This window comes from Pipra filicauda, unplaced genomic scaffold (genome assembly GCF_003945595.2).
Source record: "Pipra filicauda isolate LSUMZ 115617 unplaced genomic scaffold, ASM394559v2 scaffold36_size6622888_pilon, whole genome shotgun sequence".
Lineage (NCBI taxonomy): Eukaryota > Metazoa > Chordata > Aves > Passeriformes > Pipridae > Pipra > Pipra filicauda.
Genome location: NW_024104498.1, coordinates 208,608 through 233,773, shown reverse-complemented (window position 1 = coordinate 233,773; position 25,166 = coordinate 208,608). Strand labels below are relative to the sequence as shown.

Sequence of the window (25,166 nt, the reverse complement as noted above, 5' to 3'; positions counted from 1 at the left end):
TCCTGCTGATGAAGAAAATTCACTTCGCTGTACTCACAAACTCATGAAGGGCAATGAAGTTGTCTCACAACATTAACCTGCCTTCCTCATCTGCCTACCATCCACAGACACCCCGACTTTCCGTGCCACACAATCGTGATGCAATGCAAAGTTCAGACTAATTAACCTGCCATAGCACAGGCAGTGCTCCCCAGCTCACCCTGGTGATGCCCCAGCAGCCCCAAGCTGCAGTGGCTGCAGCTCTGGCAGTGAGAAGGGCAGGCTGCAGTGTGGACTCTGCTCCTGCAGCTTCAGCCCAAACTCACCTGTGGCTTCCAAAGCTGCTCTGCAGCCTGCAGCTCCCCCACAGCCCTGCCTGCTCACAAGGGTGAAGTTGCTCTGCTCTGCCTTAGGTGGGTCCATCTGAAAATTCTCTTTGGACTGTGGAGACTTCAGGATGAATGCAGAGTTTATAAAGTACCTCCCCTGTTCCAGGAGGGAAAGGGATGCACATCGATCAGTGTTAAGCTTTTACTTTCACCTGCAATGAAAATTTAGTATAATGGGTCTTTTTTCCTTCGTACTGATCTGTCAATGTTGCTGGAAAGTCAGTAAGATTTTTAGTGAGCTGCTAGGCAAGTAATAGAGAATGAATCTGTAGAACAGAAGTATCTTGTTAATTGGGATTTTTTTCTATGTTTTCTAAGCTTTCCTTGGATGAATACAGTAAGCAGTTGTTTTATGCTAGTGCTTTCTATTTCCTATCAAATACAAATCATGGCAAAGTCCAGTAGCATGGCAAGAAATTTTCAAGGATAACTCTAAGGCATCAGTTACTGAAAAAACTCCCACATCATACAAGCCTTTTGGACTACTGACATGAAAATAAGACTTGTGTGAAAGAATCAAGTTCACAAATAGATGACAATGAGCAACAGAAAGTAGAAGTTTTTTGTTGGAAAATTTGATAATACCCAGAATATATACCCTCATTAACATGCTTTTAAATTCCATAGCTTAGCTGTATTATATCCCTGAAGCAAAGCACATATGTTTACAATACAGTACTGGAGAATTTATTGGGAAATGCACTGCTACAATCGGAGGTTTTACTCTCCCTGTGCTTCCATTGTTGAAGCAACTGAGAATAATATTACTTTTGAGCTAAATGTCTCCAAAGGAAAAAATATCTGCCCAAGGAACTAGGCTGATGTTATAAAACAGACCAAGATTTATTTCATGTTTGAACTGAAACTGCAAAAAGCACTGCTAATCCAGAGGCTGATGGTCTCTGTGAAATCTTTCTATGCTAAATGTTAAATGTTTCTAGTTTGCCAAATGAAAATAACTGCTATAATGACATAAATTCTATATTTTTCTATATAATCTCTAACCATTACAGATCTCAACATTTATTCACTGAAATAGAGAAACAATTTGATGCTTTGGTGATGTGGTCTATAAAAGAACATTCAGATCAACCACTGAAGAAAAGAGAAAGATATAAATTTTCTGATATTCAGAAAAACAGTGTTTAGAGCAGGGATCTTCAGCAAATCACTTAACCCTATCCAACCTTCCAGTCTGTAAAGTACTGGTTTTAACTCCTTCATTTCAGAGTTTGTAAAGTGCTGTAACAGTATAATAGATTCTAAGATACAGCATAAGTGGTTAATGAAATTATGGTTATCTGGCATGGCAGAATTTATTTTACATATTTTTATCCCCCAAACATTTACATTACTTTATTGCTGGAGAGCAATATTTATTATACTTCAGAGAGTGATGAGAGAGGAGAAGTGAAAACTGCTGGAGTTGATTCAATGAAGCAAAACCTATCAAAGAATCTGAAAAACACATTAAACAGTGAAGTCTGATCAAGCAAACTGCAAAACACTGGATGTTTCTTGTGGGCCAAAGATAATCTAATGAAATTGTATTTCAGCAATGTGACATTGGTTCAGAGATGGAATAATTCAGTCATCCATAAGCACCACAGCATCTCACCAATTCTACCTGTCTCACACTTTGTTTCTCTCTGCACTTCTTCCATCTCCCTGCTTCTCCCTCTCAGCATTCCCCACATGCCATCCAGATACATGTTTCTTACACAAATGAGGTGTGTCTTAAGAGGAAAAAACTGGCAAGTGCTTCATGGCCACGGATGCCAAAGCACTTCACAAGAGAAAGCAAGAAGTACTCTGAGTGTTCTGGTGACGCAGGGGGGGAGTGAAGCAGGCACAGGTGAACTGAGCAGGGAAAGCCACACAGCAAGCCAATGTCACATCCACAGTGACAGCTCTGGGTGACCCAGGGCAGCCTCAGCCACAGGACCCCCTTCAGCACTCACACACTCACCCCAACATCACAGGGAGCAAAGGGGAGCCCTCAGGAGAAATCAAATATTATCATGGGGGCACTGTCCTGCTTGGCAACATTGCCCTTGCTGGGACCAGCAGGTGCCATGCCCCCCTCCCACAGTGTGCCTGAGGAACTGTGCTGTGCCACAGCATCCCCCGGGCCCAACTGCTGCTTTGGCTTCAGCTTTGAAAAAGAAAATGCCCAAAACGGTGATAAACACTCTTACTGTCTGACTAATACTTATAATATTTGCCAAGGTGTTTCCATGTTCACAGAGTACCTATGGGAAACATAACTATTCCTCAACACACACTGACTAAAAATTATTTGCTCACTTGAGGTTTCAATTGAGTGAAATGATATCATGTCACGGAAATGTAATATATTAAAAGAAGGCATTCCTCCCCTTAATTACATATATCTATATCAAAATCAAGTTTTACCAGCACTAGAAGAAATTCCTGAAATTATAATATAATTTATCATAATTTAGTGCTTCAGGATTTTATCTCTATTATGTCTCTCAGTAGGTTTTTCCATAGTGAAGTTCGTTCACATGAAACACACAGTGCTAGGGAATGTATCTCTTCCTGACATTAGAAGTACCAGTAGCAGTGATGCTAAAAGTGAAATCAAGGAGAACTGCATTCTTGACAGGAAGGAGAACTCAGCTTTTGAATGTTTGAGCAGCCTTATTTTCACTCAAAGCATATAAGTAAACATAGGAAAGGATGAGGAAGTTATTTTTCTTTAAATTAAAACAAGAAAGACAGTCTAAAGTAGCCAGTCTGAGGCTAAGCTATCACATCAGCTTTTCCTACTGATTGAAGGAGAGTTTCAGATTTAGTTCAACTGAAGTGTGTACCCTGCAGTAAACAGGACATGGTGCAGATGGAAATGCACACAACAGCATGTAAAATAGTGGGAATGTTGCCATTGCTAAAGTGCTCTTTGTATTCCTCCCATAAAGTCTCATGCAACTAATACAAGAGTCTGTCCTAAACCCATCAGGATAGACATGCAGACTTGGAATTCTAACCTGGGGTTTTCTCAAGGGTGACTCCCCCTTGTTATTTAAGCATTGCATTACCTGGAAGCTTAGCCCTGTGCTGATCTAAATCATCCGTGTGGCATTGTTTGGAGTTCTGTCACAAAGCTGCATGATTCTTTGCCAATTCTTGTTCTTTTTCCATGCCTGGCATGTCAGGCTGATGAAGGAAGGCTTGTACACTGGGAAAAGATTTTAATTAATTGTAAGATTAAAGTATTGTCATGAAACAGATGAATAGCTCTCCTGAGTCCTCTCCAGGCTTCCCAAGCAGCAGTGTCAAGCAGAAGCTTTTGCATCTCCAGTGCTCCTGCTCAGGGTCCCAGCAAAGCTGACCCAGCAGCACATCCCACCTCACAGCTCCCAGGCAGCATCCTTAAAAACCACATGGAGGGTGCAGCACAATCACAACCTCCACCTTCTTCCATGCACTGGGACAAGAAACAGTACAGTACCTTTCATTTAAAGGTATAGTGCTCTTAAAAAATACAAATTTGGTATTGGCCAGTATCCAGACCCCTCTATTACAGAAAGTTTGCTTTAGCTACATTGTAGTAATTTCCAGAATAGCTTTTTTGGATTTACACTCTTCCTAGATACATGCCCTCTTTCACATATGGATTTTTTAATCACTTTTTTTTTTCTTTTTTAAATCCCTATTTTATGTGTTTTCTTACTGGATGCATAACTCAGTTGGATGGCAGGGGAAGAGAGGAGAATTTATTCCAAAGAACCTGGAATCATTACATCAACTGTGTGACAGAAGATGTTGATGAGAAGGAAGGAGTTTCTGCAGTTTCTGGATGAAAAATAGCAGAGCTGGTTATTCCTTACTTGATGTTTTTGTCAGAGGGGTTGGAAAGGTTGTATTAGCACCTTCCTTCAATATTTTGAACACAAGGAGAATGGTATTAAATTAATAGCAAACAAATTAATTCATCAGTTCTTCCCTACCACAGATAAGCTTAACAACATAAATGATACCAACAGAACCTCTATTTAATTCTCTTTTAATGATCTCTAAAAAGATCAGTGCAGCTCTTTGGTTGGCTGTTTCTGCTAAATCTCTCAGCTGGGAAATAGTTAACAACAATGTTATAGCTGGGCTCCTTGGAGGCAGCACCCAGGTGAAGGAGGCAGCACACAGTATCCTTTTCTTGAAGCTACTGTTTCAAGCTGCCTGCAGATGCAGACAGAAATCAAGGCAACTGCTCAGGTTCATATGACATTTTGAAGGTTATCTTTGTAACCATAAGGAGTAGAAGCTTAATTACTTCTGCAATGAAAGCTCAGATTCTGAAGCACTATTATATGGCATATTCAAAATGAACCATAATTGTGTAGCAATTTAGGTGACTGCATAATCACATTATATATTGGCCCCTTACAAGATTTTAAATGGGTATCTAGGGCTATAGGAAAAAATGTGTGTGCCTTTGCAGGTGTGTGAGCGTGTGCCCCCTCCCCACACACTAAAACAGCAGAGCCCACAGAGCTGCAGTCGGTGTGCTTGGCAGTGCAGACATAAAACTATGCAGGGTTAACTTGCAAATCAGGACATCTCTGTATTTTAATGTGAAAGCTAAACTTTCTGTGATTGCAGCATTTCCTATGGTATTTAACAGAAACTACTTCTGAGACTCTTTCTTCAGGAACCTGGCAAGGCTCAAGAGGACTCTTCAGCTGTTCATGACAATACTGTAATTGTGCAATTAATTAAAATCCTCTCCTCAAAATAAAACATCTTCAGCATGTTTCCTTGCTGCTGAGTTTCCCAAGTACACTAGAAGACTTTCCCAGCCTGTCTGCTGGACCCTCAAACCCTCAGGGAATTTTTCTCCCCTCTTCCTGTGAAGACCCTTAGGTGCCAAGGGACAGTCTGACATCAGTCAAGCACTAAGGAGTGTGATCCCACTGCAGCAAGGTGTGCACACACTCCCTGCCAAGCTCCCCCCGGCCATGACACACACCCTGGACATTCAGATAATCCTGCCACAATGCCCCATCCCTGTGGCTGACCATGGGAGCAGTATCAGCAAACAGGATAATCACTGTGAACTCAACTACAGTTCTCCACACTCCTCTGGTGACTGACGTTCACCCTGCCATGGGAACTGAAGCACAATAAAAGGGGATAATCCAGAAATTCCATTGGAAAATACCCCTCTTTCCCAAGCTGAAATGCTAATGTAGGTGCTAATTGGGAGGCTGAGCTCCTGAGCTGGGATGCCTGCACAGCACTCTGTGTTTCTGCACAAGCACACCACCACCAGGAGGAAAACACTGGTCAGAGGAGCAGAGACCACCCTAGATCTACCCTAGGAAAAGGGGCCACGTCTCCCCAATCAGTGAAGAATAAAGTTTATTCCAAATTGAAGCCTTCAACTTCCGCTCTAGGAATATTTTTTAAGGCTTTTTTTCTCTCAGTATTGATTGTGATCTAATGTACAGGTGCTGTGTTTATTAACTCATCAAAATTCAGAAGTGAAGATTTTAACATTTTCTACACAAATGAAGAGGGACATAGACTGGAAATTGTCACACAACCTCATTCTGAGCAGCTCCCAGAGCCTGTGGGAGAAGAGGAAACAGCACTGACTGTGAAAGCTATCATCCCATACTCCCTCAGCACCCAGCTAAATGTTCCTTTGGGAATTAGGCCTGATGTTAACAAGTCACACTTCCTAGCGTGCTAAAGGGATTACTAGGATCAGACTTCTCATATAAGCCCACAATCTTTCCTCTTTTTTTCTTTAAATTAAGGTAATGTTTTCTAAAACTAGTGCCCATAGCCCACCATGTCTTCAAGATCCTAAAAGAAGATGAAACAACTTTGTCTTAGGTTAAAATAGAAGAAAGCATGGAGCAAGGGATGCTAGTTCTTTTAGTCCTCATATGCACTCTTCTGCTGTGTACAAATAAGTTTCAGTCCTACATTTTTTATGCAGCAGTCATAAAACTACCACCTTGATTTATAACATTTTAGTAAGTAGTAGCTTTCAGACTATTCTTTTAACTAACCAAATTATAAATTACATTAAATTTTAAAACTACTACACTAAACTGGACAGTAATCTCCTCCGTAAAAAGGATATATTTTTAAACTGTAACTTCTCATTTCGTCATAAAAATAAATACATAGAGACAGTGATGCAAACTGTTATTTGCTAAAACACTGTGCAAGGTTCAATTCTCTTAAACTGTATAACTGTTTAACTTAAATGAATTTGTTACACAGATTTTAAAAAAATTATTACAGTTTTATATAAAATTAAATTGATGTTCAAATTTTTGCAAGTTGCCACCTCTTGGCTGGACTTCAACTGATTCTTTCATTCTGCTACAATGTCAGCAGAACAATTCTAATAGCACAAGAAAGCCATGTAACAGACTGAGAGGAAGAAGATCAAAGGAGGCTCATATGTAAGATAAGATGGAAGGTGTCTAAGGTTTTGTGTGCTCTGATCATTCACCAGTATTCATAAATTTTTTAACATTTTTTCAGCTCTTTTTGCTTTTGTGTATTCAATTAATTTCAACAAAATGTGTTCTAAACACTTCCCAGGCACCAGGAGGGCACATGAGCCCTGAGCCTTGAGGGAGAGGAACATTTGCCCAGGCTGCTCAGTGTGCAGGTGCAGAACCACTATTGCCTGGGGAAGCCACAGTGCTGCTTTTGATCTTCAGCTCTGTGACAGGTGTAAAAGGATGCAAGAACTAAATGTGATGTACTAACCCTCTACATTTCAGAGAGCATCATTTTTCTGTTCTGGTCAAAGGTGGGCCTTAACAGACGAACACAGGGTAAAAATAACTGAGTGAGAACCTGCCCAGCTGTGATATCAGTGTTACTGAATGGCCTTGGAGGTGCCCCAGTCCCTCGGGGGGTTTGCTCTGGGATTTTGTTCTCAGTGCATGCTTTCCCTCCCACCTTCCCTTTCAGTCAGCCTAAACATCCTGCTGACCCTGGGGCTCCAATTTTCATTATTTCTGTCCATTTTTCCTGCATATCTGTCCACCACCTTCCCCACCACTGGTTCAAGAGCCTGGATTGCTCAACCAAGAGCAGAAGTTGTTTAACTTCTACTTCTAAATAAGAGCTGGTCATTTACAGTTTCCCACTGATATTCCAGTAAGGTGTGGAATTCCTGTGCAATGTTAGTCATGCCCTTTAAAAGAGTCTCTTATGGTAAGATCCTGTCAGATGCTGAGAGCCTCCTGCAAAACACCAGATGTCTGCACAATATTTTGAGGGAAGAGATCCTCTATTATTCGTGTTTGTGCACTGTATACGTTGGTCATCACAGAGAAAGGCTACTTTTCTGGAGGTCAGGGCACACCTCTTTTATTCACAGATTGCCCTGTTAATGAACTATGATTTTATTCCTCATTGAATGAGAGAAATTCTGGAGAGTAGTTCTCATACATCATGGAATCCAACATAGCAGTTTCTCAGACTATGGTTCATTACTACCAGTGGCTTAAGGGAGAATGGGAATGTTAACGGCAAAGGTAAGAAAAATCACAAGATTTCAGCTTGACAGGAGTTCCTTAAATCATGTTTATTTAACATAAAATCACTAAACTGGTGTTAAAAAAAAATAAAAAAAAAACACCTGACTTCTAAGCAGACTCTTAGATTATGAAATTTACTTTCTTCTGCGTGGGGGTGGAAGGAAGTATTGCTTTGCATCCTTCCACCTTAGAATAACTAAACCCTAATGTGACTTAAGAAGTAGGCACTTAGAACAGGTGGCAGAATATACTGCTAATGGGAATGAGGAAATTCAGAATACATGCTCTCCAGCAAAGATAATTTAATGCCTAAAGAACAGCTTTGCCTTTGGGGAAAAATTCCATGCACCTGAAAAAAGAGGCAAGTAAATACCCCAGGTAGGCTTCAAACAGGTTATCTCTGTATTTGAGAGGTGTAGCTGCATCTCACTCTGGTCCTATTTATTCTCTTTGCTCTGCAGAATCCCATGTATTAGAACTCCACACTGCCAGGAACTGGAGCAGTGACAAGCAGGGATACTCCAGGATTCCCAGGTGATACAGTGGTCACTGCAGTGGGGGGCAGCCTAATCCAAGAAAACAGGTTTTGCTCCTCTGCTGCAGGAAACCTTAGACATCAGTGTTTAAAGAGCAGAACAACAGAGTATGAGCTGATCACACCAAGGCAATTCCTTGTATGCACTCACATAAGCACAAAGAAAATTAAACCAGCAGGATGTGCTGGAGAAGGCTCCACTTTAATTACAACGAATGTAATACATGGGAATCCTAAATTACTGCATTATTACCAACTTTAACACAACCTGCTATCTGACTACATAGTCTTCACACTGATGACTTTTAAGCCTTCAAGGAAACAATAAAACCCATTTCCAGAAAATTGTGGTTAGAGAGTGGCTTTACAAAAAATTCTGGAAATGGACTACTTACTTTAGGTAAAACATGAAATTATACAGGTTTAAGGGCTTGAATTATGGCCTAAGACACTCCTCTCAAATTACTTTAGAGGGAGATTCTCTGATGAGCATCTCCTTAATTCCAGTAGGTTTCAGTACTCTACCTAACAAGGTTCCATAAGAGCATATGGCAGTGACCTCAACAGCAGTTCAGATGGTTCAGCGTGGCAAGAAGAAATTGGGAATTGGAGGCAGCAGAACTAGTGGTGGAAAAATCCTTGTAAGAGCTTTTGAAGGCAAGAGAGGTGGGTATCAATTCACCTTTGATAGGAATGTATAGCACTGTTACAGATCTAATGAAAGCATCAATTACTTAGAGAGAGAACAGACCAACAAACCCAATTACCTCTGCAGGAGCGGGATGGAATTGAGGTTGCCCCAAGTTACCATCTTTTCCACCCAGCAATGCAGGCTTCTATCAGCACTAATGTCTGACCATCTGAAGAATATGATCTCTTCTGATACCCATCTGGAATAGGAGATGAAGGAAAGCTGCCTTTGGACGCAAGATGATCACCTTATCTTAGGCTATCCAGTAGCAGTCGTGCCTCAGAAGGTAAATCAAGAACATTAAGCCCAGCTATTGAAAGGGGTTTGTTCAGGCAGCAGCTCCACCGATGACATTGGCAATGTCTGGGTTGGGCTTCCTCAGCAGCCTGGGAATGAGGAACTGATCCCAGCATGGAACAGAGCCAGGGGCCAGCGAGTAAAGCAAGCTCCTGCCAATGCTGCTGTGTTCTGAAGGGGAATTCAAGGCAGTACAATCATAGGAAAAAAGACATACTGCAAGCTAGTGTGAAGTGTTGCACAGTCTCTCACTTCTTCCTTGAACCTCCCCAGCTACCTCCCCTTTAAATCAGGGCTTTGCCTTTTGTATTTCAGGTTGAAGGCAAAAGAAGAGTTGAAGATCGCAAGGAATGTCCTTTCTAACTGCTACAGTGGCTTTCCCTACATAAACCAGGCATATTGTTCAACATCTGAAGGACCCCAAGGGATCAAAAGGCAGGAACCCATATTACCTCTGACAATCCATGAATGAAATAATTACAGGGTTTGTGTGTAAACAGCTGCACTTGGACCTCTTTTACAGCAATGTCAAGTTTTTGAAAGGACTTCCTAAAACTGAACTTGCAGTCAAGGTAATAGCATTCAGGAATGTTTTCTAAGTAATGACTTTGAATTCCCTGCAAATTAAGAATGGAAAGATTTACTGCGTTTCCAATTTAAACTTACATTTTTGCAAATAGTTACTTACAAGTTTCGTTCTTGTAAATTCCATATTCCAAAATTCATCTTGTGGATGTTTGGAGTAAATTAAACATGCCACCACCCAGAAATAAAGCTTGAGTGCTCCACCTGAGTTTGCTTTGTATAAATCCCCTTTTTTTCTGCATCAAGATGATTTTTTTTTAATTAGTTGACAGGCTGGCAAACATACAGGATACCCTGTCCAGTGCCACTGAGCAACACAACCACACCTTCCTCTGAAGATGCAGAACTGACCCGTAGGTGTCTCGTTCCCCAGGGGTCAGTGATGCAGCAGCACTGATTAGTTAACTGATGGCTACTGAGCACAGGAACAGCCAGGCCATGCTGGTCCCTCCAGCCCCACAGCACTCAGCACTGCTCATTAGCTGATGGTTGGGTAGTTAATTGGTCAGTTAACTGCTGGGTAGTTAACTGCTGGTCAGTTAACTGATGGCTATTGAGCACTCAGGACCAGTCAGGTGCTGTTCCCTCCAGCCCCACAGCACTCCCATCCCTCACTGGAGCAGCCACAGCAGCCCTTTGCCTCTTCCCTCAGCCAGCTGGAAATCAGGGCATTAAACAAGTGCCTCCAAAGCAGAGGGATCCGTCATGATCCAGTGCAGATACCAGTTATAATGGGGGCACTTAACCTGTCAGAGCTGAGGGTGATGCGTTTCAGAGTGAGGATCATCATGTTTAGCTGCCCATAAGCACTCAGTGACAGAAGTTAAATGGTAACATGAATTAATTCCTTCATCATGTGGATATATGTGGCCATTACAAGGATTATTCTGAAAAAAAAACAGAGGGTTGTTCTCAAACTTATTTTCCTCCTTCACCGTGAAGCCTATTTAATTTCTTTTAAAATTATAACTCCATCATTTCATGTGTTCAGATCAGACTAATTTTTTTATCACTGCAAGCAATGCAGATTCTTTAAAAACAATAATTTCTGGATTTATTTTTTGTAACATTATATGCAGGTTTACAACTGACACATCCAGTATTTTTTACGCATAAACTTGGTGGTATGAGGGCATCAGACAATTCCCTTGAAATAAAGAAAATTCTGCCAGCAGTAATCTTGCTGAGACTTTTTTAATCATGTCATACTCCTGCCTCTCAGGTCCTAATGAAGAGGGGAAGGGAATTTGTCAAAAGCATCAGTTCAGCTGAAGCTCCCATTTAAATGGGACCACACGAGGGATGGATTGGAGAAACATCATTAAAGCCTCCTTGAATCTCATCTCCTGCTACCCAATTAACTTTTGTCAAGGCCCCTCATTTCAGCTAAAAAAATAAATTGTCAGAATAAACATAAAATACATCTGCTCTATAGTACAGTCTTACTGTATCATGAAAAAGAAAAATGATGTTGGGTTACACTGATACTATTTTTACTACTGTTATACTTTAAACTCTGCTCTGAACACGAGACATTCTGCTCTGAAACATGCAGAGCTGTTTTTTATCAGGAACTCTGTTGAAAGATAAAATAACCCACAGTATTTGGATTTATAAGCACTAATATACAGACTGAAATAAGGGGCAGAAAAATCATTTCCATTCAAATTATATTTGCTATAATGCTAAGTTCTGTTCTACAAGCCACTACAATATGCAAAAAAGGATGTGTATCAACTGTGAAAGGAAATCAGCATTGGAGGGGATGTAAGAAATATTTAATTATATTAAATTGGTTTGAATTTCAGAGTCCTAGATCTATAAAACCTTATGTTCTATGCAATTTAATTGTAAATCACAGAATCACAGAATAGTTCGTGTTGGATCTCTGGAGATCATCTAGTCCAAACCCCAGCTACTGTATCATTGCTACAGACTAAGGGATCCTGCTAGGATTAATCAATATAGTGTATTCTTTTCAAATAACACTATAAAAATAAAAATATATAAGAATTATTGTAAAATAATTTTGAATAATTAATTTTATTGTTAAACTAAAGGGAAAATAAGGATTACAGACAGATCTTTTATGCCACGGTCACTACAACTGTGATTATTGGAGAGCATATTTTCCCTACAGAAAAATTAAGCCCCATTTAAAAACATAACTGTTTTTAATTTGGAGGTGCACTGAATTAATTCTGTAATGACACTGAAAAAAAAAATTTTTTTTCAGACATTCCTCAGGGAACATATGAACATATATTGTTATGTGGGTTGCCATAAGTTCTCATTAATTTAGGCAAGGAGGAGCAGGTAGGCTCCTGAGGTGTCTTCCTCTCTCCATTGACCACAAAAAGTGCCTCAGTGACAACCTTTGATTAAGTGCTGCCTTTTTATGGCTAAGGACAGGTGAACCTGACCCCGAGTGTCTGAACCAAATCCAGCCAGTTTGGAAAGGTAACTGCAGCAGTTAAGACCCAACTTCAAAGCAGTTGGCATTCTCCTGAAACCTGTGTAATGTTTCTGCTTTTTTCATTCTGCCCATCCACAAATCAACAGTTATAATAAATTTTAAAACATTTTAATAAACATTTCCATGGCTGCGTGGTTTTTATTACGTAGAATCAAAGCCATTTCACCAATAGAAAAGTTCAGCTATATCATAATTGCCATGGCCATAGATTCCTTTTCAACAAACAGGCCTTTGCCTTGTGTGAATCACTGGCGTGGTGTACTTGCAATCTGCAACAAGCAGCCACACCTGCTCCTGATTTAGATAAAAGAAGCCCTGGCCCAGCGTGGACGGCGCTGAGCAACAGGGACCTCACGTGATGGCCCTGAGCAGACAGAGCTGCACAGTCCACACAGACAGGTATAAATCAGAGACAGGCTGGGGCTGAACACTGTCTCAGAGTGCACACAGCCTCAGACATCAGCCCCAGCTCCCCGGGCCCCACAGTCTCTGCACTTCTCCACATATTTGGCCTCACAATCCATACTCAGTTCCCAGAAATTGAAGCAGTGGCTGCAAGAACTTATGACGTCGATACAGCTTCAGGATTTGAGATATATTCTCGTGCACAGCAGTGAAAAGCACTTCTGAACAAATCTCTTCTATGTGATTTACCCGTTTCTCATTCTCTAATTTCTAGACAAATTATTTTTACTTCATTTTGGATTAACCACTGCCAGGCAGTATTAGAAGATTTATACAAGCACTTGGTCTATGAGTCAGTAAAACTTCACAAATTCAGGCATAACCATAAAGACTTAGAATAAAACAGACTAAACCTTGGAATTTTTAACTCAGATATGTCACATCTTCTACAGAAATGTTTGTGTTGAATTCTGACCAGAAGGTCTGGTGCCATGCCTGACAGAGGAGAACCATGCTGAAACCTCAGCCTGACTGCTACAATTGGGCTAAGGATGTGACAGTCAGAAGGCAGGTTCCATAATTCACCTTCTCCCTGTCTCAGCCATAGCATAACATGAGATTAAAGTCTGAGAGTTAAGGGGTATCTATTTGGTTCAGGGAAAACAGCAAGAATTCACTTTGTCACCTCCTAGTAAAGGACACACCTGAGTTTTGCCAGTTCATTCCAACATGACTCCCTCTGTGCAGGAAGGGTGAACAGACCAGATAACTAATCAGAAGGAACATAGGACAAGCATTCCTTACCTGTCAGGGCCATGCCTCGGGCAGCTCAAGAAATCACAGTGTCCGTATGGAATGTTTTTGCACATGATATGTTCATCTAATTAACAAAGGGAGAAAGTTCTTGTTTGTCACTGAAACCAGCTCTGTAAGACAAAAATGAAATTACACAGAATATTGTTGTTAGGGAGTTTGCTCTGTTTAAAAGCAACTTTCAAAGTCAAGTTTCAGAGAAAAGCCTGCCCTTCATTACTTCCAGATGCCCCCATTTGCTCTCAGGCTGCTGCTGCCAGTGTTTCTGTCTCCGCTTTCCAGCGGGCTCTCAATTCCTGCAAAAATGCCCCTGAGAGCATTTCATTCCATGTGTTAGGTTCTCCTAATACTTCCTCAGAAATATCCAATACACTAATACGTTTTTCAGTCCCCAGACAGTTGCATTTCCATTATCATACATCTATGTTGTCCCTTCTCAGTCATCCATTCGTGGTACTCACTCAGAATTCACCCTGCTGGTAGTTGACAGCTGCATCTCCTGTGTCTGGGCCAGCACAAAGATTCTGGGAGCACTGCACATAAGAATCTCCTTTACTCACACTTTGATTATTTCTGCCTCTTGTCTGGGTCCAATAGGTTCATCCCACTTGACCCTCTTTTGCTCTGGGTAATTTGGGATTTTGGTCTGTCCTTCTAAGGGCACTGGCTCTTATTTTGAAAATAATTTTTTTTCATGTCTGAGATTTTTGTATTTTATAACATTTTTTTCTATCCTTTTTCTTCACTTTTCTTCTATAGATTTTTTTTTCTTTCTGTTCTTGAATTTAATCTAAATACAGTTCTTTCAATGTAGCTCTCTGTACTTCTTTCTCAATTAGCTCATAATAAAAATAAAGAAAACAAATAATAAAAAAATATCAGGAAGTCCTAATATACAACCTCTAATGTCAGTCCAGCATGTTGCCTGACTGTGGGTAAATGACACAACGAGCAGCATCATCTGATTAAAGTCTGAGCTCACAGAGCTTCATTTACCACATGGGGCTAATACAGCACTGGCTGCCCAACTGAGTTTTCTTTAAGAACCTTTTCACTGAAGAAGTGTGAAGCAGCACATGTGAGGACAGAGGATTATATTCCCACATGAAGCAAGGACTGTAAAAATATTTAGGAACTAATCATCTCATGCATACCTGTGGATAGCAACTTCTCTCCCACATGCATGTGTGCTTGTATGTTGGAATGCTTCTTTTTAAGTGACCACATAAACACATTTAAACTACACTCATTCTTTCTTACTTTTTTTTCCTGGGCAGTACAACATCTGACTTACAGATTTTTCTGGCATACAAAGGACCACCAGAAACTCAACCATTCTTTGTAAATGTGGCCCACCTGTGGGGTTTGGTTTGTATTTGGTTATAATACTTGTGATTTTAGTCTAACTGCTGAGATAGTACATCTAATATTTTCCTGCTTAGAATTCCAGATTCTATTGATTATTTTGGGGAAGATAAAAGGTAAAGCCACATTTGGGTTCTCATTCTTTTCCTTTCAGCAATATTTTGCATGCTAGCAAGTCCAGTGAGCTCTGTGCCACTTGTGAAGATCCAATCTGTTAAGTACTCATCACTCCCTCAGTCAACCAGCACCCAAATTACCTGTTCTCTGTCATTTCCTCCTACCTTATAAGCACTGACATATCCTAAGTCTTTTCAAACTTAGAAGTGACTGTCTAGGGAAAAGAATAATTTCTGGTGTCGTTTCAGCTACTTGCCAACTAAATCTTAAGAGGCTCCTCTACCACTGGTGATAAGATAAACAATGCAACCTTGGAAACATTTTTGTCAAGACAGTCTTGATGGTTAGTTCATGAATCCTTAAGATCCAAATGATTCTGATAAGCTTTTTCAACATTTATTACTATTTCAGGCTTCTGTTACAAGTGGGACATCCTAGTTTGTTATTCTGTCTTTTTATCTCTCACATGAATAAATTACAGGGTTCTGCTTCTTATCACAGAAAACATTCCACTGATCATCTGGGGAACTCAAAATGTTTTTTTCAGTCTATAAATTATTCTTATAGAAACTCTCATAACTAGCAAGACAGTTGGTTTTGTTTGGGGTTTTGTGTGTGCCTTTTTTGACAGCATTTGTCTAAAACAATCACATGTGGTCTATCAAATTTTCGTTTTGTCATTAGAACTGTCAGTCTTTCATAAAACATAATTTTAAACACATATGCACACACGCAATAAACCCTTTGCAGTGTCTTGGCCAATGAGTGTGAATGACAAACATACCTGGCTGCTCTCCCATGGTGTTTTCTTAGTGTTCACCGGGAGAAAAAGTGATTTCATGGTAGAAGGTTGGAAAATGACCTCTTGTAATGATGAAATTTGCATAAATAAATGCTGATTGCACAAAGCGAACGATGTGCAGTGAGTATCACCACAATAAGTTGTCTCCCACTGACACAGAGTCTAAGTCAGAAACACACAATTATGCAAATCAAACTAATGCCAGTTCCTCATTACTGTCGGTGGAGGCAAACACGTATCCTCCACAGACAGCCTGATGCTGGGACACGAGCCAAAATGTTTGGGTTTGCTGACATAGCAACTGAGTCAACAAAACTAGGATATAATAGTAATACATCAGAGGAATCCATATCAGGGCAGACCTGAAACCTAATGGTCTGTGAATGTGTTGTGTGCAGAGAGCCTTTCACTGTATTGACCCACAGTGCTGCTTCCACTGCTGCCCATTTTACACAAATAGATTACAGAAGCAATTGCTTTCTGGAGCTGAAATATCTGCAAAACAGTCTATTAGCTTTCCTCACAGCAGATGAGATGACATTTATAAATACTTAAATAATGTCATATATCCCACGTTTAAAAACTTCCCAGAATAATTCACAGGCTGCTTGTGGTTTCTTGATCTAATGTTTATGTGAAGTCTCATTATGACACCACTGGGATTTTCAAACAATGCCACTTTTCTTGTGCCATCTTAAAAACATTCAGACAAAGATATTCTGTTTTTCTTTACAAAAAAATAAATGCAGCAGCAATTACCATTAATCTGAGGGACTGAATATAAGAAGCTGATAGCTGCACTCAGTGATGCTAACCTCGTGAAGGTGTACGGGCCTGGGACTGTGACTCACTGCAGAAGGGTGCAATCCCAAGGACAGCACAGCGATAAGTGAAAATGTATAAACATCCAGTTCCTCAGCCTTTCTTCAGCTGTGAGGCCACAAACAGTATGATGGAGTTAATCTGAAAACATAGGGGGGAAAGTCCAAGTTTATAATTGGTGACAAACTTGTGAAAAATGGAAACTTGGTTCGATGAGGGCCAATGTTATACATATTAGCAACAGAATTTTATCACAGTAGGTGTGTATCTGTGTTCCCTGTCAATCATCTTCTAACTGGTGCCAATTTCAAGAAATTGCCAGAGAATTTCCAAGAGATTTCCTAAATATTTCATGAAACTAGGTTGCTAAGCAAGGAAAAGTAGTTCTGTGAAGGAATCAATATTAAAGAAAACCTTCGTATAAATCCTGATTTTAGGAAAAGCTTCAAAATTGGTCCTATACTTTCCTGAGCCTGAAGAGAAGCCCAAAGCTCTCGGAGAGCAGATTCCATGGGCTGTGCTCTGGGGGCACCAGCACTCTGTCCCTGGGGGCTCACACACCCACTGTCCTGTCCAGCTCAGGTGCCCCCGGGGGATCCCTTCATGCTGCTGGGCAGCTTCAGAGCACAGGTTTTATTATGGCAATTCCCACCTGCTCTCAGAAGTTCTGAAGCCTCCCCACAGAATCCATACTTCTCTTCTTTATTTCCATGCTGTCAGTTTAACACTGTCAAGTTTCACCCCGGCTTATACTAAAGTTTATAACAGAGCAGGCATCCTGCAATTTTCTCTGTTAGGGCATGGGCATGTCAGCACTCCTACCCACTGCCTCCTTCTCACAGCAACTTCTGCTCTCACTCTCCAAACCTGTTTTCCTCAATTCAAAGATGTTGAATGGCCAAGAGGATTTTAAAATAAAGATGTTCAGGCATGGACTGGCTGGAGAGAAACTAAAAGGAAACTTGGCTTTACTTAACAGGAAGGCAGCATTTATGAGGCTTCTGGCAGATGGCACATCCCCCCTTCTATCCCCCCAAAAATGCTTTCTGACATCTCAAGCTTGTAACAGACCTGTACAGCTAACTGACCTTTATCTTGCTCGTGTCATATTGATCTATCAGTGAATCCATAATAAAAGATAGCAGTCTGAAACAGTAAAAAGCAACAGCCCATGAGATGGATGGCTGCAACTCCAGTGGAGTTTCATTGGGACACTTAGTGCAAAGAACTGTGCACTCATGCCAGGCAGGGCATAAGTACCCCCTTCAAAGCTCACTGCTGCAAACACCCGTACACAGCTGACCTGCCTTCAGAATATATGTTTCTGCATTGATTTTCATAGCTTCAGAACAACGGGAAAATCCAAGTGAAAGTTTCTTTGCAGAAGAGTAAAGGTAATTTACGTTCTTCTTTTGATTCCATCTCTGTATTTTGCTTTATGGTTCACAGTACAAGTGCCTATTTTAAAAATTCATTTGTGACTCAGAAAGAAAGCACAGAGTTGAAGAACTTTGGGAGTGCAAGAAATGAGCCACAAAATGAAATGAAACAAAACAAAAATGCATTAGGATTTAGTGGTAAGTCATTACACCAGCAAGTTTGTATTTTAAACACAGACACACTGGCTGTTCTGGTAGCTTATAATACTATAAATCAGCAGCAATATGAAGAGTAAAATACATTGTGAAGATCCTCTTATTACAACATTGGCTTCTTATGGTCTCTGTTCCTAGTAATCAACGAGCTCCTGAAGCCTACCTAAAAAACTTTTGCCCTGTATAATAAACCCAAGATTTTAAGATTCTTCATGTTTATGGCCAAGGGGCTTCCCTAAGTGATATAAATGCTAACACACTTCTCCTGCAGCATTATGCTTCCAGGACCATATGTCGAGTTTGAACACGTAATTTTCCTGCTCTCTTTAAAAATGGAAATTTTTGGTTTGGGTTGTTTTTTTTTTTAATAAAAAGATAAGACAATCTGTGGATGTCACTAGCCAGAAGAACAACATTTCTTGTTGTGACAGCAATCCAGTCTCCCTTAAATGCTTATAAGAACTAGAATTACTCCAAGAGCTGAGACTACATATACAAGCTTGTGTTTCCTGTGCCTACCAGCAGCTGCCTGATTTGTTGCAGGAATGGAGCCAGTTCTATTTCATGGCCAACAGACTGGCTGTCGGCCCTGGGCAGAAAGATGACTTTTCAAAACACAAAATATTTGAGGACAATTTCTCCTAGTAGTTCTCAAAGGACTGTTCAGTGTGTTGATCTGCCAGCGGTTTTTGCTGTGTGGACCTTAAAGAACAAACTAAAAGCTCCACAAGAGTGAAAGTGCAATTTCTCTTGACTCTGCTAGCAACATTAATGAATTATTGTGGTTTAAGGTACAAATGCATGTAACTTCTCTCAATTCCTGGTGCAATGGCAGAGGACTGGATGTTAAGCTCCTTGCAGCCTTCACAAGCTGACATTTTAAGTTTGTCCTCTTCTGATGGCTCAAGCAGCCTTCAGCACTCAGAAACAGCCAAACCCACGGCTCTTGCTTCTGCCCAGCACAGAGATCTACACAAAGCCTTCAAAGACATTCCCAGAAATCGAAACTCATCACCCCATCAAACTGGGAAAAGTAATCCCAGATCCCGGTGAGACACTGGTTATGGCCCCCCAGGCTCTGCTGCTCACCCCCTTCTCCTGCTGCCAGCCCCTCACTGCCTGCTCCTCCTCTCCCCTTCCCTGCTCTCCCAGGCTGGCCAGCTGCCCCAGGGCCCGGGGCCATGGACTGACACACAGTGCAGGGCCTGAGGAAAGGATGGAGCTGAGCCAAAGCCTGCCCACGGCTGGAGCTGCCCTGCTCTGCCAGTGCTCTGCTCTGCCAGTGCCCTGCTCTGCCAGTGCCCTGCTCTGCTCTGCCAGTGCCCTGCTCTGCTCTGTGAGTGCTCTGCTCTGCCGGTGCCCTGCTCTGCTCTGTGAGTGCCCTGCTCTGCTCTGTGAGTGCTCTGCTCTGCTCTGTGAGTGCTCTGCTCTGCCAGTGCCCTGCTCTGCCAGTGCCCTGCTCTGCCAGTGCCCTGCTCTGCTCTGTGAGTGCCCTGCTCTGCTCTGTGAGTGCTCTGCTCTGCCAGTGCCCTGCTCTGCTCTGTGAGTGCTCTGCTCTGCTGAGTGAGTGCCCTGCTCTGCCAGTGCCAGTGCTCTGCTCTCCAGTGCCCTGCTGCCCTGCTCTGCTGCCCTGCTCTGCTCTGCCAGTGCCCTGCTCTGCTCTGTGAGTGCTCTGCTCTGCTCTGTGAGTGCCCTGCTCTGCCAGTGCCCTGCTCTGCTCTGCCAGTGCCCTGCTCTGCTCTGCCAGTGCCCTGCTCTGCTCTGTGAGTGCCCTGCTCTGCCAGTGCCCTGCTCTGCTCTGCCAGTGCCCTGCTCTGCTCTGTGAGTGCTCTGCTCTGCTCTGTGAGTGCTCTGCTCTGCCAGTGCCCTGCCCTGCTCTGTGAGTGCTCTGCTCTGCCAGTGCCCTGCTCTGCTCTGCCAGTGCCCTGCTCTGCCAGTGCCCTGCTCTGCTCTGCCAGTGCCCTGCTCTGCTCTGCCAGTGCCCTGCTCTGCCGGTGCCCTGCTCTGCTCTGTGAGTGCCCTGCTCTGCCAGTGCCCTGCTCTGCCGGTGCCCTGCTCCTGCCTCCTGCCCCTCCTGTCCTTCCTCTGCCTCTCACTGCCTGCAGTGCTCACCCCACCATACAGGGAGCCAAAGCAGCTCAACAAGACAGAAAAAACTAATTCAGGAAACTCTCTAAACAGTTGTGTGGCATTACAGTGAGCTGCCTCTGCTCACTCAGGGATTCAGAGGAGCTGAGGGAAGAGGTAAGGCCACAGCCAAGGGAGGAGAGGGGGACCTGGCAGTGCCAGGGCTGTCACACTGCCTCTGCCAACAGCTGTGTCCAGTGAGACCTCACTGGGGAGTTTACTTCTTCTTTTTAGACTTGATAAAAAGTTCAAATAAAACCTATTAACTTTCCTTGGAACTTTTATTTCTCTGGAGTACTCCAAAACCCGTTTCTAATTGCATGCAATTGTTGGATTTCTGGAGATTTTGCTATTAGAGAAAATCCAGCATCTGAGAGCAGGATGAGAAAGAATAAGCCCACGCGAGAAGTCTCTTGGAGTAGTTTTAGGGTTTATAGACTTTTATGGCAAGCTGTGATGTTATGGGATGTTATTTTACCATCTAGTCAAGTGTATACTGACAAGGACAGTGTCCTCACAGTAACCATTTAAAAAAACAATTCACATATTTTGTACCAAACTAAATTCATATGATCAATAAAAAGAAAGAATACAGCTATTAGCAGGAAAACATTTTCATAAAATGGCCCCTCCCCAATGATCCTTGAGCCTTCACCCCCATGCAAGATTTTCAGAATACCTTCCAGAGCTAATCCAGGAACTCAATAACTAATGGATACTAAAAATTATGGACTCAATAAAGACATTAGTTTTATGGCCCATTACAGTCCTCTTACTGTACATCCTACTGATCTCTCTCCACGCACTGGTGCTAAATCGCAGTTTCTGTCTCCACTCCACAGGAATTCTCTTCAGCTAACAGTCATCCATACAAAAACCCCTTTCTCTCAAGTTGTCAAATCAATTAACATAATTAAGTTACACTGAAAACAATTGTTTCTGTCATTAGCTGGGAGTTTACTGCTTCTACAGCCATACTTCCTCAGCTGCTTTAACTTAGACAAAAGGAATGCTGAACTGAAAGGAGATTCTTCATATTTTTTCTCCTCCTCCACAATTTCTTCACTTTCCACTTATACCACAAAATTCGATTGTTCTGGATAAAAGCTACTTGAGAAGATGGGACAGTTCACGACAGCCCTGGCCTAGGAAAGGTATGTGAAAAGCAGATAGCTGGTCAGAGCAGCTCGAGAGCACCCTGGGCCAGGGAAGGGAAAGGCAGTTCACAAGAGCTGCATGGCCAGGGCAGCACTGCAGCCTCAGAGGGAATGCTGAGGGAATGCTGAGGGAATGCTGAGGGAATGCTGAGGGAATGCTGAGGGATCCCCCCACTGCAGCCTGGGGGCACAGCAGTGAGGGAATGCTGAGGGATCCCCCCCATCACCATCCCCGCCCTCCTCTGCCGCTTTCCCAGGCACTGACTCCCAAGCTGATCCCAGGAGGAGCCACAGAGCAGGCCTGGCTGACAGTGGGCCACTGAAAGCAATGCCTTCTCTCCAAAGCAATGCCTCCCCTCCAAAGCAATGCCTTCTCTCCAAAGCAATGCCTCCTCTCCAAAGCAATGCCTTCTCTCCAAAGCAATGCCTCCTCTCCAAAGCAATGCCTCCTCTCCAAAGCAATGCCTCCTCTCCAAAGCAATGCCTTCTCTCCAAAGCAATGCCTTCTCTCCAAAGCAATGCCTCCTCTCCAAAGCAATGCCTCCTCTCCAAAGCAATGCCTTCTCTCCAAAGCACAGACTTGCACAGAATTCGACTGAAGTCTGGTTTGCATATCCACTCAGTGTGCATTTCGAGCTCCAACTCTCTCCCTGCAGTGTGTCCAGCCAAAGAATGTCTGGATTATGACACCAGCTCTCCAGTATGTTTCCATCAAGCCAAGCTGGCCATGGTCGTTCAAGCCAAAAGCCAGAACCCTTTTTTTAACAGCTGTATCACGAGAGGATTGTGCACAGTCTTTGAGGTGACACGTACTGACATGGCTGAAACACAAAATAGTTTTAGAAGGGGGCAGGAGGGGATGGGAGAGGGAGTGTAATTTTAGGATAGGAATTTCAGTTGTGCAAGAAAATAAGATAATTTAAATTAATTTTTTGATTAAAAGGTGATTGGCTGAAAGTATCACCTCTGAAGGCACAGCCCTGAAGGTGATGAAATCATGGCCAAAGCATATCAGACCATAATATATAAACAACATCTGTATCTAATCACATAGGCAGGACCACTACCTGATCTGTTACATTCACACAAAAAGCTTTCAAAGGTCAAGATGTACTCTGCAAAAAATTGCCAGAAAACATCTAATAAACTCTGAAAGATCAAAGGTGGCATACATATAATTCCCATTGCTTTTCTTACCAGGTCCAAAAAGATATCTCTCTATTGAAAGAAAATATTTGACTGATGTATATACTGGCTTCACTGTGGTTGCAGAACAACTAAGGAAATTGTTGGTGTTGCCTATTCCTAATTCTGTGAATAATTACACAAAAATTTAATTTCTGACTTGTGAGTGCAGCACATAAACAGATCTAAGAACAATCTTTTAAAAATAGTGCCGAAAAGATTGATTAATTTTGATACACCTAAAAAAAATAAAGTGCTAAAGTAGCAAGCTATACTCAAAAGCAAGCTATTGGAAATCCATCATTTGGGTGATAAAATACTGTTAATATTTTAATCCTCCCCTTCTAACATTTTTCTCCTCTAGGGAGGAAGCAGAGCCACAGAGTAAAATATTTTGCATGTTAAAGCTACTTAGGGACAGAGCTTTTCATCCTCTGTTCGGTCCTCTCTCAGACATCACACGCAAGTACACCTCCAACATTTCCAAAGGAAAATTCTGAACGGTTCTTTGAACTTGGAAGTTTGGGAAGTGCATTGCCTAGCACCAGTTAGAAATTATTCACAGTACATTCAACATATTATTACTATGAGAATTACTATGAACTTCAAGGCTAGGAGTTGGTGCCACTCTGCTCAAAAACATGTCTTTGCTGCTCTAAAATTCCAAAGCAGCATCCAAGCCTATCTGCCAACAGCTGCACCCAACCTGCTCTCACAACACTGCTGGGGGCACTGCCTTCTCAACAGCAACACTCAGAAGAGCAACATGAGAATGACCTTTTGTAAGATAATATATTTTACCCTTCCTCATCATCCTCACTGCTGGGATTGCTCTCAAATGAGACATCAAAGTAACGATCCTGTGTCTCCACACATCCATGTTTTTAAGCAAGTTAGTTAAATTATTTAAAATAAAAAACTAATTTAAAAGGTAAGCAAAGGAAACAGAGTAAGAACCACGAATGCTGCTCAAAGAACTGATCCTGCCTATTTGCATGGTGTGTAGTGCATCATTATTGAAATAATTTCTTTGCTGGCCAAGCACTCTAAAGAGGTGGTACTATAACTGAGGTCATTCGAGCTGCTATTCATGAAAGCAGCTTTACATGATATATAAAATCCAAGCTCAATATCCAAATGGGATATTGAGATGGGGGAAGCAGGAAACAGACAGAGAGAAACAGAAAAAAATACTATAAAAAAATATTTTTTCTTCAAAATAAAAATGATTTGATCATGTAGCTATAATTTTTTATTCCTCAAACTGTCCTGGTAGTTAAGTTATAGCCTAAAAGACAAATTAGCAGTGAAAGAATCTCTCAATCCTGTACTGCCTCTTCCTCCCTCAGTTCTTTCACTCCTTCCTCTTTACCAGCTTTCACACAGTCACCCGAGTTCTTCTTCCTGACTCATGTGATCATGTGTTAATCTTAGTTTTCATTACATTAACTTCTTTTTGCTATTCCCATGGTCTAGTACTTTCTGCCTGGTTCCTATGAAATAATGATGAGTCAGTAGGGGCAGAGGAAAGAAGCAACCAGAACTAGAACTACAGGCACCAGCAAGAGCTCCCTCCCTCCTTCCTCTCGCCTTCCCAACAGCTCTGGGACTTTCTCATGTTCTCATGGCACTGGATGAGCACACAACAAATGTCTGGTTAGAACTCAGGCCACTGTAGTCCTGGAAACCCCTGGCTCCATTCATTTCAGTCCTTCCTAGAATTCATATTCATTTCACCCATCTCCCTGCAGAGTTTCCCAACCATCACATTGTGATGAAGGGAGAAATGGAAAAAAAAAGATCTCTGGTTCTTCTACAGCTGTTCCATATGCAAAATGAAGAATTAAAGATCACTTATGCCAGAGCAAGGCCACGAGAAAGGGCATGGGCTTCCTCTGTTTATAATATTCATTTACTGCTCTCAGCTCTAGGAGTTGAGACACTATCTAGCAGTCTATGCTCCAAAAATTATACATATTTAACAACTGTCACACAGAACTGCCATGGAGCAGTGACTGAAACCAAGAGCTTCCTCTCTTCCTGGCCACATCCAAATCTCTGGGTCACAGAGCTATGCTCTCCGGGCCCTCTTTTACTCAGTCAGTCTTTTGATTGCTTTTTGTGGGGGTTTGTTGGGGTTTGTTTCATTTTTGGTTGGTTGGTTTGTTTAACTTTCTGTAACAGCCTTACAAGGTACCTGTCCCTGGCACAGTGTGCAGTCTAACAGTCAGGTCAAGTCACGGGTATGTGAAAAGACTTGAATGGGAACTCAGATTCACACCCTGTGTATA

At 41.9% G+C, this 25,166-nt stretch overlaps 1 long non-coding RNA gene across 1 annotated transcript in view; it reads right to left on the bottom strand.

The window, feature by feature from the left end:
- The window catches only part of LOC120323908, a 49,995-nt gene extending 36,184 nt beyond the window's left edge, over positions 1-13,811 (bottom strand). The window contains exon 1 of the long non-coding RNA XR_005564834.1: positions 13,697-13,811. This is a non-coding gene — a long non-coding RNA (uncharacterized LOC120323908). The remainder of the gene's footprint in view (positions 1-13,696) is intronic.
- Positions 13,812-25,166: the final 11,355 nt, after the last annotated feature.